Source organism: Triturus cristatus, chromosome 4_2 (assembly GCF_964204655.1).
Source record: "Triturus cristatus chromosome 4_2, aTriCri1.1, whole genome shotgun sequence".
In the NCBI taxonomy this organism is placed as follows: Eukaryota; Metazoa; Chordata; class Amphibia; order Caudata; family Salamandridae; genus Triturus; species Triturus cristatus.
The window spans coordinates 873,988,799-874,005,007 of record NC_140586.1 but is presented as its reverse complement, the minus strand read 5'-3'; the positions used below and the strand labels follow the sequence as shown (position 1 = coordinate 874,005,007).

At 47.2% G+C, this 16,209-nt stretch overlaps 1 long non-coding RNA gene across 2 annotated transcripts in view; it reads right to left on the bottom strand.

Moving 5' to 3' along the window:
• Window positions 1-4,188: 4,188 nt before the first annotated feature.
• Window positions 4,189-16,209, bottom strand: part of LOC146835297 (uncharacterized) — a 207,253-nt gene continuing 195,232 nt past the window's right edge. For both annotated transcript variants that reach the window (XR_014960407.1, XR_014960406.1), the window contains exon 3: window positions 4,189-4,836. This is a non-coding gene — a long non-coding RNA (uncharacterized LOC146835297). The remainder of the gene's footprint in view (window positions 4,837-16,209) is intronic.

Sequence of the window (16,209 nt, the reverse complement as noted above, 5' to 3'; positions counted from 1 at the left end):
ATAGGAGTAATTCCTTCAATTATTTCTGGTGTCAATCTGTACTGAGGAATATTAGGATAAACAATCCCCTCTTTCACTGAAATCTTCACTGGATCTACATTATTCATCAATCCCACATCTTCTCCAGTAAAATCCCAAACTGTTGTTTTCACTGTATGTCTCAACTCCTGAGGCAAATCATCTGGATTAAACACAGCATAGGTACCAACAATCTCACTCTCTCTATTATCTAGAGTCATCCGGTACAAAACATCCTCATCCGGTGTCTCAAAAGCTATTCCATCCGGAGTACAGAAAATGGTACAATTCATCTTGCACAATAGATCCCTACCTAGCAAGTTCACTGGACTAGTGTCACAGACAACAAATCTGTGCATGTCTGAAAATTTCCCTATTCTTACCCTTACTGGTTCGGTAAGACGAGTCTTAATCTGTGTATTGGCTACACTAACTACTTGGATTGCTTCGTCCGAGAGAGGAAGATTTCTAATATCTGCTGACCTGACAGTTGATCTCGTCCCTCCTGTGTCTACCAAGAAAGTAACACTCTCCCCATTTATTTTCCCATCTACAAATGGTCCTGCCTGGTCTATTTCTAGAGTCGCACCAAGTATGCACTCTTTCTCCTCTCTTCGGCACCGTCAATAGTCCCCTTCAGACTCACTCCCCTCATTCTTTAACCAGTACTGTTGTACCAGATTAGAACGTCTCGGTTTGTTTACCTGCTCATCATTGTAGAATCCTGAGTCCTGATTATACGTTTGGGACCCTCTATTCTGCGGCAAGGGCGGTTTTGGCTCTTGGCTCTGCTGTCTGACAACCTTCTGTTGTTGCTGCGGTTGATTACACCCCTCGTTCTGCACCTGTTGATTCAATGATTTATTTTCATTACTCACTAATGGTGGATTGGTACACTCGGATCTCCTATGCCCCAATTGTCCACAGTTGTGACAAGGGAATTTCTTTTTGGCCTCCTCTAAATTCCCCTTTCCTTTTCCCGCATATCTGGGTCTAATTCCTGGATTATTTGCCTGTTCCACCATCTGTGCTTCTTGTCTTTCAGCAACCTTCACCTGTGCCCACATTGCCTTTTCTTTCAGCTTTCTCTGTTTGGCTTCAATCTCATCACTGAAGTATTTTGCATGTCTCAAGATTTCATCAATCTTTTTACTCTGCCAATCCACTGTATGCTTACGTATCCTCTCACTTATTTCAGGTCTCAGGCCATATACAAATCTGTATACAAAATGACTCAAATCCTTATCACCCAGGTGTTCATCTCCACTAAACTGTTTAAAAGCCAGTATCAGCCTTTCTCAATATCCTTGTCTGTAAAATCCATCCTGTAAGACCTCTGCAACACCTTCACTTTATCCATGTCAACTCCTTGTTCACTCGCTATTGCCCTTAACCTGTCATGTGTACTCTTAGCCCTCGAAGTAATGTTCTTACACATGAATAACAACTCTCCATCATGATGATTTTTGAGTATATCTGTAGGAATTGTCCCTGCAATAAGCTCCTCTAATTCCATGCGCAACCTAGCTACATCAATTGCTTGTGAATCTTTATCTTTCTTTTGAAGAACCTTCAACCAATCATTCAAATCTTCAGCTGTTATTTCAGTAGATTTTTTCACTGCACCCTCTTGTTCTGTCATCCTCTGTGGTTCCAAAATCGTTCCTCCCAAACAACCAGTATTCATTCCTGAATTAGGCTGTACATCTAATCCTCCACAACAGGTATCTAACTGTCTCAAATTATTTCCTCCTGTTCTCGTTCCTGATTCCTCCAAAGAGCAAGTACCAACCAGACCATTTCCAACATAAGGAACTGTCAAACCATTTTCACCCATTCTTTGTTTATCAAAAATAGGCACAACCGGACCAATAGTTACAGGTACCGTCACTGCTTCAAGATTTTTCGTTAGTTCCCTAATTTTCTCAGTCAGCTCAGTTGTGGTTCTGGCTAATTCTCTTGTTTTCTCGTCACTGACTCGATGCTCTCTCTCTCGCTCTCTCTCCCTTTCCATGAAAGAGCTACCACTTTTCAGATCAGGTGTCACAACCTCAGTTTTAATAATCCGCAAAGTATCTCTCACAGGAGTAGCAGCTGGCGTACTCTCTTCTGGTTCTCGTCTATACGGTGGTGGTCTCTTGTAAATCATGTCATCCAAGACCTCATCCTGATAATCATTAGCTCCATACCTTCTCACTTCTGCATCAGGCACCCTTTCTGTAGCCCTCCTTTCTTCCTTCTCTTCAACTGTCCTCATAGGATATAATCCCTCTGACATACTAGCATCTCGCCATCTCCTCATTCGATCATGATGAGTTTCACGATCATGTTTCCTTCCAAAAAAGTACCTATAATTGCCTCCACTCCTCTGCTTTTCTCGCTCATGCACCTCATCTTCCCATTCCACCAACGCCTAGAACTGTGTCGGCCTTGGTCTAGGCTCTAGACACATCATTTTCTCCCGTAGATTTCTCAACACGGCCAAATTAAATGAACCATGTTCCGGGAATGCTAAAACACCGTCTTCTTTAGTATACTTAGCCCAGTTATCTAACCAAATACAGGTATGATACCCATATTTCGCAACCATGAAGGATGCAGGAGTTCTCGTCGGAGGTAGCAATTCACCCTCTCTGGTTATTATATTTTTATCCTTGTCGAACCACCTTTTTATTTTACCGAACAAGGATTTTTTCTTCTTTTCCTCCGGTTGGTAATACATTTTAATGTTTACCAGTATTCTCTAGTCTCTTCCGTACAGTTGCGGATCTTTTGTCCAATAACAGCGCGACTCACACCAACGCACCAATCCCGGAGCGTCTACGTCACCCTGTACTCCTTCCAATCCCTGCGCGGCTCAGACCAACGCACCAATCCTAACGCGAGCACTGTTCTGATCCACTATCCAATCAGAGCGCGGTCTGTGTGACGTCAGCAGTCGCTGCAGTCGCTTCTGCTCTGTCTCCTGTCACTCGTCTACCCCTCCTTTACAAAGCCTTCTTAGTAGACTTCGTTTCAGAATCCACAAAATCTATCAAAATCTATTAGTTACAACATATAAACATCTCCATTGTCTGCTTCGCTAACCACAGAATAGTAAAGGAAATCTTTCTCACAAGAATCTCGCTTCTCTCTAGAACAGCGCTTACCTCTGCTCCACTACGGAATTATTACTCTCGTTGACACAGTAACACATCCCCTACTCTGCCCTTCTAACATGCATCCATTAACTGTTTCCTCTAGGACTGCTCCAAAGAGTCTTACAATCAACTAAATGCACGCACTTTCACACCAGAAAATGTAGCACCGGCACACAGAATCCTGCCTTTCCCGAGAACAGCAAACAGTCTGTCCCACTACAGAATTATAACACACGTTAACCAAGCAGCGCTTACCTCTGCCCAGTCCTTCAGACAAGCTCAGTGAATACCTATTACTCCTCCCGTAATAAGCTTTAACGGTGAACCTTACGGATCCCTGGGACTTAAGACCAGAGTTTCACAGATAACCTTCGCTACCATACGCACTCCTTTTATACCGAAATATCTCTAGTAGTAACACACGTCGATGTCACTAATTCCGAACCCAGACAATGTGACGCGCAATTTCAATTGCCACACGTTTTTCCTGCATACATACAGGTAATTCCAACAATCCCGTTTTTCCCGAGAGCAACATACACTTCCCTCTGCCCTACTACGGAACTGTCACCAGCTTCCAAGTTCCAGAAGCACTACATAAAACTCAACACGACGACTTCAACATATAGTATTAGTACATATTCCAACATCAATCAATAAATCAATGAATCAAAAGCCAATGTACGAGCAATCTAATCTGATCAAGACAATAATCAAAGCATCATACTGCTACCAGGAAACTGCTGCAGATCGGCGCATATAAAATCTCCCTGCTTCCACGGACAGAGTAAACCTACAGTCACACGCACAAACACACATCATACGCTAGGGCCCATTACACTAAATTCACACTATTACTCTATCCACACTGAATATAGGAGAGCTAATCTGCATCTACAATGAGGTCAATGCGACCTGAATGATATTGCCTTGAGTCATGATTTTAAACACAGGAAATACATTTGAAACTCAATAAATGACAAGAAATAAACACCCGACACTGAAATTCAAACAATGCTTGTTTATCTAAATTAATTCAAATGAAAAGTCAATCATTAGCAAAATTGTCATTCTCATAGTTACCTATTCTAGCTAAAGGGTCAGGACAGGTCTCTCGGTAAAGTCTCTCGAGCTGCCGTCCTCAGCATTGGTTCAGGAAGAAGTCCAAAATGCAATGGAACAGCAAGGGACGCAGTGAACGCAATGAACTGCGAAGAACAGCAATGAACACGGACCCTCTCTAGTCTAATATTTTATAGGAAAAATAACAAACAAAAAGTAACAAACAAATGTTGAATATCCGTTGAGCCGCTGAGCAGAGCGAGCAGGAAAGGAAGTCTTTCGGTTACATTTAGAAAACCTCCGCTCAGGAAAAATCACAAAAATAAAAAGACGGAAGAAGGAAACTCGAGTTTGCAAATGTATCTTTCGTAAATGTTCTTCCTTGATATCTTAGCAAAGTCACCGCAGACTGAACAATGTTCATTGTGCTTTATCCTTGTCCAAGGCCAGCTGGAATCGTTCCCAGAGCTGCTGTCCTCACGGAAGATTTTCTAACCAGGCAAAGGCTGTGGTCAGGTGACTCTCGACCATATTCAGCAAGGCCTCCCATCAAAATTCATTCACTCGAGCGCAGGCTGTAAATGGCAGCCATCTTGTTTAGGCCAAAACAGACCATCTTAATTAAAAGAGACACAAACAACGTTACCACAGCATAATGATTAAACAGTGTTAATCCCCACTAATACCCTTATGTGTTTGTAATTATCTAGCCTTCTGCGACACAATAAAGCATTAGTACACGTTATTTCAAAAGCATTTTGTGCTTTAAACAAATAGCACTTTGCAACATTCATTTAATTAAAACCGCACATTATTATTAAGCAACATATATACATTCCCACGTGTAGTTTTTCTCTCATTAGTAATGTTGGTTAGTCCGACTTCAACAAAACAAACTATGAATTAATGATTTTAAATTAATAATTTTAGTCAAAACATATAAACGAAACTGAAGCTTAAAACTCGATAAATTTTCAACAGAAAACTCTGCTCCAGCAACTACACATCCTGTGATTCTGGGCAAATCACTTATTCTCCCCGTTCCTCCCAATAACAAGCATTTGCAATGCAATAGGTCTCGCATTTACGCGGGTTTGAGCTATTGACATTGCAAATTACAATGCCTTTTATTTTTGTTTACGTTTTTAAAACATAAATAAAAGGCATTGTCATTTACAATGCCAATAGCTTAAACTCGCGTAAACGCGAGACCTATTGCATTGCAAATGCTTGTTTTTTGTGTGTGAAAGAGAATGAGAGAGCGCGCGAGGGAGGGGGATTGAACTGTCCAGGAAGCTTCAGGTGCAGTACCATCCTCTGTCACTAGAGGGAAGTCTGTCTGAAAGAGACAAGCTGTTTTTTTTTTCTTTTTTAAGGGGGGGGCTATTTTCATACCCAGAAGCCACTACAACGCCACACTCACTTCCGTTTTATTGTCACGTGTAAAACAGTATTTTTTTAGTACTAAAAATGAGAAATATGTTCAAATGTATTTCTGTTTTGCTAAGTTAGCAAATCCTTAGTAAGATTTGGAAAGTTACTGTAATTTTCATATGAAATTCATCGTATCTTCACCTGCCCTGGTTCGTTGTACTGCGTGTGTCAACTATAAACGGCAGTTTATGGTATTTTTGAAAGATTTCCAACTGTCGTAAAGAAAGTTAATGTAATGAAAACAAGTGTAGGAGGATGCAGGTCCCACAGCTTTTGCTGGACTTAAATAATCAAGCATTTGCAATGTGATTGGTTTCGCAATTACAATGTGTTGTTATTCTAAATCGATAAATAAAATGGCATTGAAAACGCGACACTTATTGAATTGTAAATGTTTGTTTATTATGTTTGTCTGTGTGCCCATCCTTGGAGGTGTGGGTGTGTTCCTATCCATGTATCTGCCTCTCATTGAATGCCTCTGTGCCCGGCTGTAAGTGGGTGTCTGACTGTATGCCATCTGTCAGTGTGTGTCTGTCAAGCAGTGTATATCGGTGTTCCCAATTGTGGGTGTATGTGTGTCTATATTTGTGTCTCTCTCTGTCATTTTATGCCTGTTTCCATCCATGTATCAGACTCGGTGTGTTTGTCTCTGTGTGTGCATGCCTGTTTGCCATTAGTCAGTGGGTGTGTCTGTATCCCTGCGTCTATCTGTCATTGCATGCCTGTGTGTGCCCATCCGTGAGTGTCTCTACAGCCTGGTGTCTGCCTTCGTTGTGTCTGCCTGAGTGCCCATCTCTGTGTGCCTCTATCAGTGTGTCCACCTTCCTTGTGTCTTCGTTCCTTTTTTTAAATAAAACTTGAATATCTGAGCGCAGTGTAAGATAGCCAGCAGTCTAGTGGCTAAGGAGGGCGGATCCAAGAGGTCAGAGGAAGGGGAGGAGTCACGGGGAGAAAGGGCAGTTAGAGTAGGGACGAGGTAGAGATAAGAAGTAGAGAATAAAGCTCCTGAGAAACCTCAAAGGGCGTCTGTTATTATTTGTAGCACGATGCTACAACTGGCGACGAGGGTGGGATGAGCAAGCCCACACCAGTCACAGAGCCCTGGAGCGTGGTGAAGAACCGGACCTGCCTGAGGCGATTGAGCACCTCTGGATGCCACCAGTGACTACAGAAGTCGGGAGCCTACCCCGACCCTGCCTCGTGCCCCCAGAGTGAAGAAGAAGGTGCCTGACGCTGGAGACGCCGTCTCCAAAAGCCTGCCTGCAAGCGCTGTTGAGCGCGCTAAAAACGAAGACTGAAAATCCCTCGCTGCCGGCTAATCTCACGCCCGATGCGTGAGCTTTGGCAGGGTCGGCGCGCAAGAAGAGCGGGAAGCTGCAGAACAAGGCGGGAGCCCACCCCGACCTCACCTGGTAGCTGTCGCCGCCGTGAATGAGCAGGGACTGGAGGGTGCCACCCCTGAAGATGCCCGCCGGTGAGTCCAACTTGTAGTGGACTGAATGAGCCGGGAGAGAGCCTCGCGCGTGTGTGCAGGGACGGCGGCCATCTTGAAATCAGGCAGCTTTCGGGACACTCCCTTGAATATTGAAGAGCGGCCATCTTGAAGTCAGGCACCCAGCAAAAAGCAAGAGCAAGTAAGCACTGGTAAATGCAAACAAGCATTGGCAAGAGCAAGTAAGCACATGCAAACAAGCATTGACAAGAGCAAGCAAGCACTGGTAAATGCAAACTAACGAACACTGATAAAAACGAAATAAAGAAGCGTTGGCACGAATAAACAAACAAGCATTGGCGAGAACACAGCACAAAACGAGATTCATCAAGGAGGTAGGAGAAAGACGTCGAGGAAATGGCAACATCACCACGACGGAAGCCCCTGGCTGTGGGAGGATCGCACCTGCGAGCCCCGGAATACCTGACTGTGACCACAGGAGGGAGCATGGGCCCCAAGTGGCAGGAGTGGTTAGAGGATTTCGAGGACTACATTGAGGGATCCAAGGTGACGGAAGACGAAGAGAAGCTCATTGCCCTTCGCAATCTCGCAGGCCGAGAAATAAGCAGAATAATAAAGGACCTCCCGTCGGCTGAAACAGGGACATATGACGATGTGCGGAACGCACTGAACAAAAAATTCCTTCACAAACGAAATGTCGATTACGAGCGCCATGCATTCCATCAAGCACGCCAAGGAAAGGAGGAGGCGATGTGTGCGTTCATCATGAGACTGCGACGGCTGTCGAGATACTGCGAGTTCGAAAGGTTCTCGCCGGAGGCGGCCATCAAATCGCAAATTATTACAGGTTGCCACTCAGAGACACTTCGGCGACGGCTATTGAGGAAGCCTCATGATCTAGAAGAGATTGAAGAGATGACTCGCATCTACGATCAGGCGGAGGAACACGCTGCCACCATTGAAACAGGTCACGTTGTCAGCCATGAGCAAGCGCATCGTGTTCAGGCACGCCCGAGTGACAGAAGGAAATACTCCCCCGAGAACAACTGGAGGTCCAGCACATCGTCTCACCAACGGCGTCCGGAGTATGGAAGACGGGACGCCCGGCGAAGAGACAGGAAGACTGAAAGGATTAAGCGGTGTTACCGGTGTGGTCGTGACTATCCTCATGTGGGCACCTGTCCGGCCATGGGTCAGCGGTGCAGGAAATGTGGGCGGTCAAATCACTTTGAGGCAATGTGTGGGGACTATCACCGAAACAAGCGGAGCGAGCAGACGAGGTCGTCCCGATCAGGCACCCGAAAACATCACATACGGGCTGTTCAAGGAGTCACTGTGCGGTCCCCCGGTTCATCTCACTCCAGCCGGGAATCACGCCGGTCGTGTTGGGATCGACGATCTCCGTCCCGGGACTCGAGCTCCTCATCATCCTCCCGAGACTCCGCATACACAGTGGAGTATCTGAACATGATTGCAGATCCCGATCAGCTGAAGAAATATCCGCGACTAGACATCAAGGTGGGGAATCACAACACTAAATTTGTCATGGATAGCGGTGCGTCACTGAACTACATTCCAGTTACAGAGCACGACAAAATGGTCCCGAAGCCTCCACTGACGTTTGCACCGGTCCGCGTGTTCACGTGGATGTCTGACAAACCACTTCCTTGCCTGGGCAAATTTCACACAACACTCACGCACGGCACCATTACCATACAGGCGGTCATACACGTCATCGAAGGGCCTGAGGCTGACTGCCTCCTCAGCCTCCCCACGGCCGAACGACTTTGTTTGGTGGAGATTCTTTTCAATATCAACAACACACAGGACTACATCACCAAGTTTCCTGAACTCTTTCAGGGTCTGGGCAAGCTGAGAGGTTGCCAGGTTCGGCTGCACATCAATGAACAAGTCAAGCCTGTTGCGCAGCACCCGCGACGGGTTCCCTATCATCTACAACAGGCGGTTGAAGAGGAACTTCAGGACCTGCTCGCAGCAGACATCATCGAGCGCACTGAGGGACCGACGCCATGGGTATCCCCAGTGGTCATCGTGCCGAAAAAAGGGACCCCCAACAAAGTGAGATTGTGCGTCGACATGCGATTGCCAAATACCGCAATTGAACGTGAACGACACCCCGGACCTCACCTGAGCGATATGATCGCTGCTCTAAATGGCGCAAGGGTGTTTTCAAAGCTGGACCTGAATAAAGGTTATCACCAGTTGGAACTGAATGTCAAGTCTCGCTACATCACCACATTTGCCACGCACCTAGGGCTGTTCCGGTACAAACGGCTGAGCTTTGGTGTCTCGTCCGCTGCGGAGATTTTTCAGGAAGCTATCCGCCAAGTCATCCACCACATTCCGAACACGCTGAACTACAGCGATGACATCCTGGTCTATGGAACGGACGTGACTGAGCATGACATCGCTCTTGATCGTGTTTGCCATGCCCTGCTGGGCGCAAATCTGACGCTGAACAAAGAGAAGTGTGAATTTCACAAGGCCACCCTGAAGTTCTTCGGTCATATCTTCTCTGATGAGGGCATGAAGCCTGACCCGGATAAGATTGCGACATTGAATAACACCAACAGCCCGCAGGACGTCAATGATTTGCGTTCCTTTCTAGGAATGGCCAGCTATTGTGCCCGCTACATCCGGGACTACGCAACCATCAGTCACCCACTTCGAGTCCTGACCAAGCTCGGTCAGCCGTTTGACTGGACACCTGAGTGTGAGAGGGCGTTCAAGGAGATAAAACAGGCGGTGGAGTCGGCCGACAGCCTGTCCTATTTCAATCCACGACGGAAAACAGAAATCACTGTCGATGCCAGCCCTGTTGGTTTGGGTGCCATTCTGGCCCAATATGATGACGACGCTGACCAGAGGAGGATCGTTGCATATGCCAGCCGCAGCCTGTCGGATCCTGAGAAGAAGTACTCACAGCCGGAGAAGGAAAGTCTTGCTGTAGTGTGGGCGTGCGAACATTTCCACGTTTTCATTTATGGCAAGCACTTCACCCTGATTACGGATCATCAGGCGCTTCTCACCATATACGGCAACCCCAAGTCCAAGATGCCGCCGAGAATTGAGAGATGAGGTCTCCGGCTTCAGGAGTACACGTTCACAATTATTCATAGACCAGGGAAGGCGGAGAACCCGGCTGACTATATGTCTCGTCACCCTCAACCATCTGTGGAATCGAGTCCATCGATTGCCGAGGAATATATTCACTTCGTGACTGATCGAGCACTGCCACCGGCCATCCCCATGGAAGCCATTCGGGAGGCCACTGCTCAGGACGACATTCTGCAATCAGTGGTACACCGGATCCGCATGAATAAATGGAGACACATGACACCAGAGGAAGACGCCGATGCGACCATCCGGAAGGAGATACAGGCATTCCGGCATGTATGTGAGGAACTCTCAGTCACCACGGAAGGAATCATTCTAAGAAGTCACCGACTCGTCATCCCCAGGCAGCTGCGACAGGGAGTCATCGACTTGGCTCATGAAGGACATAGAGGGGTGATGTCCACGAAGAGAGCCTTAAGGGAACGTGTCTGGTTCCCTTTCCTGGATCAGATGGTAGAATCCACGCTAAAAGACTGTCATCTCTGTCAGTTAACGAGCCAATGCAATCCACCGGCACCGCTGCAAATGACCACCTTACCCAGCGGAGTATGGCAAGAGATCGCCATGGACTTCTATGGGCCACTGCAGTCTGGCCAATATGTGATCGTCATAATTGATGAATACTCGCGTTTTCCCATAGCTCAAATGATTTCATCTACCAGCGCCTCTTGTACTCTAAAAGTACTAGACGATGTATTTGCAACATGGGGTGTCCCCAGAGAGGTCAAAACAGACAATGGGCCCCCGTTCAATGGACAGGAATTCAGCGCTTTTGCAAAGCACATGGACTTCAAACATCGGAAAGTCACGCCGCTCTGGCCCCAAGCAAATGGCACTGTTGAGAGGTTCATGGCCACGATTAAAAGGACATTTCAGCAGGCATCCGCCGAGAAGAAAGAACTCCAGGCTGCTCTGACGGAAGTTCTCAGAGCATACAGGACAACACCACACTCGACTACTGGACAATGCCCTGCCACCCTCATGCTAGGGCGCCCAATGAGGAACCGCATCCCAACATGGGAAGGCGCTTTGCAAGCTGTATCACCAGGCCTCCTCCATCAGGAAATGGTAGCGACGGACAAGCGCCATAAAGACAAAATGAAATCGTATGCTGATGCAAAACGAAGGGCGAGGTCTCCGTCTTTGCATGAAGGGGATCTTGTTCTCGTCAAACAAGAACAGCGGAAGAAAACTGACTCCCGGTTCCGTGATGAACCACTGGTGGTTACCCGCCAGAAGGGCACCATGTTGACCGCAGAATCTGAGCACCGCAGAATAACAAGAAATGTTTCCCATTTCAAGAAGTGTCTGCAGGACACAAACGGATCAGGGAAAGACATGACTCTCTCACCGGCAGGTGAAGAACATGACCTTATCACTGCTGGGGACCAAGGTCAGCAAAGTGAGCCAGTGGCGAGTGCGTCCACCGGGACCCCGTCACTGCGGCCACGTCGGGAGATCCGGCCACCCAGGAGACTCATCGAAGAGATGGACTAGAGCACTGTTGCTCTGTTATTTTATGAAGAAAAGGGGAGATGTAAGATAGCCAGCAGTCTAGTGGCTAAGGAGGGCGGATCCAAGAGGTCAGAGGAAGGGGAGGAGTCACGGGGAGAAAGGGCAGTTAGAGTAGGGACGAGGTAGAGATAAGAAGTAGAGAATAAAGCTCCTGAGAAACCTCAAAGGGCGTCTGTTATTTGCGCGCTTCAGGGACACCGCGCTCTGCAATACAATAGGCCTCGCTTTTGCCAAACTTTGACCTATTGTAAATGACAATGACTTTTAATATTATAAAAGTCATTGTCATTTACAAAGCCAATAGCTCAAAATCTCGCAATTGTGAGACCGATTGCAAATGCTTGTTTTTTGTGTGCCTGCGTGTGTGAAAGAGAATGAGAGAGCGCGCGAGGGAGGTGGATTGAACTGTCCAGGAAGCTTCAGGTGCAGTACCATCCTCTGTCACTAGAGGGAAGTCTGCCTGAAAGAGACAAACTGGTTGTTTTTTTAATGAAGGGGGGGATTATTTACATACCCAGAAGCCACTACAACGCCACACTCACTTCCGTTTTATTGTCACGGGTAAATTTGTCTTTTTTAGCACTGAGAATAAGAAATACGTTTACATGTATATATGGTTTGCTAAAACAGCAGTTTAAACTTTGAAGAAGAATTTTACAGTGACTCTAATTCTCATATGTGATATCTTTCATACTAAAAGGCAGGGCTTTTTTTAGGGCTGATAGTTCAGTACATAAGACTACCGCTGTTCATTGGACTTAGTGTGACGATGATAAGCTGTTATTTCAACAATTTTTGAAGGATCTCGGTATTGTGCGAGATCTACTTTAAGGAAATAAAAGCTTGTCTCAAATGACCTGCTTGCAATAAAAGTGAGTCTGAAGGAAAGCAACGTGTGATTAGTTACTCTTTTGGGTCATTGATTTATTGTAAATTTACATATATAGAAAGTTCTACAACTGAATGAGAAAAACATTAACGTGTGCTTTGCTAAGATAGCATTATATTTGAAACCTTGAATAAGATTTTGAAAGGGGCTGTCATTTTCATAAGTGATATTCATGATACCACCAGACAAGAGGGATTATCTGTCCACTGATTCATAGTTGTATTTATTTTCCAGATTGTGGTTCCGTTCATTGCACTTCGTGTGGCGATGATAAACGCCAGTAGTTTGATTATTGAAGATTGCCAGCAAAGGCAGGATCCACCATAAAATGAAGTAAATAAGAAAACTGAAAGAAACGAAGTGGAGATCTTTACATAAAAAATGCTATGATGTAAGAGGGAAATTATCTTTACATTTCCTTTGTTGTGTTAAATCTCAACGAGTGGCATTCTGCTGCAGAGTGACAGAGGCGGAGCCTCGAATTGTTGTGCAGGAGGGCGCCCCCTCCCATCCCGCATGCAGCAGCAGGCACGCAGGTTCAGTGTTGGCACTAGAAAAGGGCCGGAATGCGCCATAAATTATAGTAAATAAGCCCTATGGTGCACTCCTGCTCTTTCATGCAGCGCAGTAAGGTGACCCTGCATTGCGGGAATTTTATATAAATACGGGCCAAGTCTTGGCGCTCTGCACCGTTTGATCCCACCTGTGATTTCTGGGGAGCAGAAGTGTTTGGGAACCTTGATGTTGTGGGGTTAAATCAGCTTTGCTCAGGAAGCTGTCAGCACCAGTTTCCCAGTTTTGGGCAACACTAGATAAAAATAGACCAGAGGGTGAACGTCTGAAGTCGAGGAAGCGGAGCTCGAGGCGCTATAGGTAAGGACTGACGAGCGCCTCGTTGAAGGAGCGAGAGATGCAATGCTCCTTCTTGCCGCTAGAGCTCATGCTCCTCCAAAGCAAACAAGTAGCGCGTCACCAAACACTGCTGCATGACATAAATCCAAGACCTGAGCACATACAAAAAGTGTCCAAGAAAATAATCTCAACGTCTTGTTCAAGTCAACACGTGTTTCATCTTCGGATTTAATGTCACCCTATAATTTTTCAGGGCTGGAATACGTCAAGCAATGAAACTTCTCAATGTAATGTAAGAAGGTGGAGATGTTCAAGACCCAGGACAAGGAGGCAAGGCAGTGCCAGACGTCCCACTGCGTGAAGAGCACCCTAAGGCCCAGTAGCCATGTCACGAGGGTGCACCATGGACGAGATGGCTCATCATGCTGAAGACGGTAGGCACGGAGCTGAGGGCCTGGATACCTACGACCTGCATCACCGCGTACTTCGAAATGCATGGACTGTTCCCAGGGACACATGTTCGTATCTGCTCATCTCTGTCCTCAATGTGGACTACAAGATTCTCGCAAAGGTGATGGCCGACCGCCTAAAGAAAGTGATAGTGAAGATAGTTCACCCTGACCATTCCTATGGGATACTGGGTCGACAAATCGCGGACAGTCTGGCCCTGGTTCGGGACACGATCAAGTACGTCAAGGGCCGCAAGGTCCAGACGGCCTTGGTCAGCCTGGACCAGGAAAAGGCGTTTCGACCGCGTTTCCCATGAGTTCATGGTCCGAACACTCAGAGCACTGGGACTGGGAGACTTCTTCTTTGACTTGGTAACCACAATGTATAGAGACATCTCCAGCAAGGCTTTGGTAAATGGCTGGAGAACCGACCCGTTCCCCATCCTGTCGGTGGTGAGGCAGGGATGGCCGCTCTCCCTCCTTCTGTTCATCTGCGTGATTGAGCTCCTTGCCGAATGCATCGGGCAAAACAAGAACATCAGAGGAGTGAAGGCACCAGGAAGCAGAAGTCAGGGAGAAGTGAGGTGCTCTCTCTACATGGACGACATCTCAGTCTTCTGTGCGGACGCACCATCTGTGAAAGAGCTGGAGAGGACTTGTATAGTGTTTGGGAAAGCGTCAGGAGCAAAGATCAACAGAGCCAAGTCATAAAGCCTACTCTTCGGACACTGGACCCCCACCCGAGACCCACTCCCATTCCCTATCAAACAGGACTTCCTGAAGATAAATGGAGTCTGGTTCGGCGGACACGGTGCAGCGTAGAAGACGTGGGAAGTAAGACTGGTGAAGACGAGGCAGAAGCTGGGACTCTGGAGCCTCCGGAAGCTGCTGATCGAAGGGAAGTCTTTGGTCCTGCGGAACGAGACCCTGCCAGTGCTCTAGTTCGTCGTTCAAGTGTAGCCGGTGCAGACCAGAACGGCCAAGGCCATCAAGAGAATGATCTGCTACTTCATCTGGAGCTTGAAGATGGACAGAGTGAAGAGGGCAGTGATGTTCAAGACCCACGACAAGGGAGGCAAAGGAGTGCCAGACATCGCCACCATCCTGAGGGGAATCTTCATGTGCCACTGCGTGAGGCACACCCTGAGGACCGCAGATGAGAGCCATGTCAGGTTTCTGATGGCACGCTTCTACCTGTTGCCAACGTGGAGGCGGCTCGGATGGGCAGAGTGGGTGAGTGCTGTCCCGTACAACTGGGAGACACCATGGTTCTACAAAGAAGGGAAGAAGTTCATAAAGGAGTTGTGTTTGAAGGCAGCCAGCCCCGCCACATGGACCCCAAAGCTTGTCAAATGCCAGATACGAGCAAGGGACATCAGCGAGCCGATCAGCGCCCTCCCCTCAGCCACAGCGGACCACGTGTGGGAAACATCCCATTCAAGCGCCTGACGAACCAGCACAAAGACATCGCCCTGATGGCCATCCAAAGAGGACTTCCAGTGAGAGCCTTCATTCACGCAAGAGGACTCAACCGATACACATCCTACCCGAGAGGGTGCACCGTGGACTAGACGATATACTATCTCTTCTGGGACTGCACGAACACACAGGACCTGCTGAAGACCCTAGGCACGGAGCTTAGGGCCTGGATACTTACTGCATGCATCACCGCGGACTCTGTGATGTATGGTTTGTTCCCAGGGACACACGCACTAGGCGACCTCCAGGGCTGCTGGAGGCTCCTGTGCTATTTTTAAAATGTTCTTCTGTTTTCCAGAAATCGCATGGTAGTAGGTAAGAAGGAGAGATCGACCCTGGTGTGCCATAAGATGATCCACAACCTCCTGCGTGACTACGCTGCACTGGATGGATTAGATGAAGACGACGATTGAGGACCCACAGCGGTCCCCTTGTACCCTTGCACCGGGGGGGGGTCTGGAGGAGCCACTAACCTATTTTTTTCTTTTTTCTTTAACCCAGGAACCGGTTGGCGACAGGGGAGAGGAGAAGGCTGATGAAGACAGGTGGAGTAAATGTAGTTATTTACTGTATGTATTTGACTAATGTGACCTTTTCCCTTCACAGGTAAAAGGTCAATGGGATGGCTTGCGCACTTGTTGCCAAGTTTGCTACCAACGACTGATGAATAAATAGGATGTTGTGGAAGGTGACAATTGATGTATCTTAACCAGAAACGATGCCCTGACAAGAGGAAAAGAATATCATTTCTTATCGCTTCTCGGCCTTTCGTCTAAGATC